We start from the raw sequence: 1,778 nt of genomic DNA on the forward strand, positions 1-1,778 counted from the left end.
TTGTCCTTATGTGCTAAGAGAACGTCATCCATATAATGAATTAAATAAATTTCAGGATATTTATTTCTAATTTCACTCAAAGCCCTATCAACATATTTCTGACACAAAGTAGGAGAATTCTTCATCCCTTGGGGAAGAACTTTCCACTGAAATCTCTGAAAGGGCCTTTTTAAATTTGGAGACGGTAGGCTGAAGGCAAAATGTTTACAATCATCAGGATGTAAAGGTATAGTGAAAAAACAATCCTGAAGGTCTATTACTATAATATTGTCTCCTTTTGGAATTGCTACAGGAGAAGGGAGGCCTGGCTGAAGGGCTCCCATTATTTCCATTGTCACATTAACTTTAACATTTGTAAGTCCTTTTTTAATTTTTTCAATTTTGGAATTTTGGGCAGAGAGGAATTAAAAGACAGTGGGGGATGAGGAAAATCAGGTAGATCTTCTCCCTCTTTCTCTGCCACATATTTAGCCTCTTTCTCTCCTAAATCTGTCTGATTATCATCAATACCTTCCCACTCAAAATCCTCATTGTCCTGAGCTGCCATTACCAAGGGAGTAGGAGTTTGACCTCTAGGGGAAAGCAGAGTAGTCTCTGTGGCTGTATTATTAGATGACAATTTACTTCCCCTATGGTCAGGATCTAAAACATCTCTAATCAAATTCCACAGAGAAAAAGAATCTACAGGGACATTTTCTGGTCCATGAAGAGGATAATACAAGTGTAATTGTTCCCCAACTTTGTTCCAAGTTTGTGAATTAACAGTGCCCTCTTCTGGAAACCAAGGACATTGCTCCTGAACAAAGTGTAAAAATCTTGCCATTTGGTTGTGAGTCACCTTAATCCCTCTTTGATTAAGGAGGTACAAAAGTATCTCAGTAAAAAGTCTTCTCTCTTTAGAAGCTGTATTGCCCATCCCTTATTTCTTATGTTACGGTGACGCAAAGACAAACAAAGGGTAGGGTGCCCCCTCTAATGAGGAGACCAATCAGATGCCTGTCTGGCCGTGTCCCAAAGGATCTTAGGTGATGCTTAGCCATAGCGGACTCAGCGTTGTGATTTACAATCGGAAGCTATTCCGATGCCGCCATAGACCATATGCCATTCACCACGGTATCGCAGACCAGGCCCAATCGGACTTTGTGGGTTAATGGGGACCGTAAGGGTGCCCACCCGTGGAGCCACAAAATCGAACTCGGTAGGCAAGCCAAACCAAGTCGCACATTCACTCACACACACACACCAGAGGCTATTACATTCCCTCCCACAGAGGTTTTACAGACAAGACTAAGACGTTTAGAGAAAGAACATATAACTGGGCAATTTCCACAAATTACTCACCCTTCCTGTTCTCTATCTCCACTTATAGAGGGGCCCGCGGTGCCCTGGGTGAGATCCTAACCAACCTGAAAATGAGCAGAACTATTTCAGAGAATATCCCACTTACCTTTGAATATCTTTGTTTTCTTTTTCTTTTGTTGTTCTTCTACTCAGGTCCCTGTTCAGGCGCCACTCAGTGCGGAGGACCAGCCCACGCACCAGAGTCTAAGGGTCTCTGAGTAGGGGGTTGGTGTCGGCGAAATATCTATAAGAAAGAACACAGACAACATGAATGGTGGAAGAGACCACACTTTACTGTGAAACTTGGTGTCTTAAATACCATAGGTGATTACATCTTTCTTTTAATGATTACATTGTTTGCAACTTCTTAGGAATCACATGTTTTAGAATAGATCATTGTTTTCATGGAAGAGAGAACAGAAAATTAAAGACAGAAA

The sequence above is a fragment of the Suricata suricatta genome, chromosome 10 (assembly GCF_006229205.1).
Source record: "Suricata suricatta isolate VVHF042 chromosome 10, meerkat_22Aug2017_6uvM2_HiC, whole genome shotgun sequence".
NCBI lineage: Eukaryota > Metazoa > Chordata > Mammalia > Carnivora > Herpestidae > Suricata > Suricata suricatta.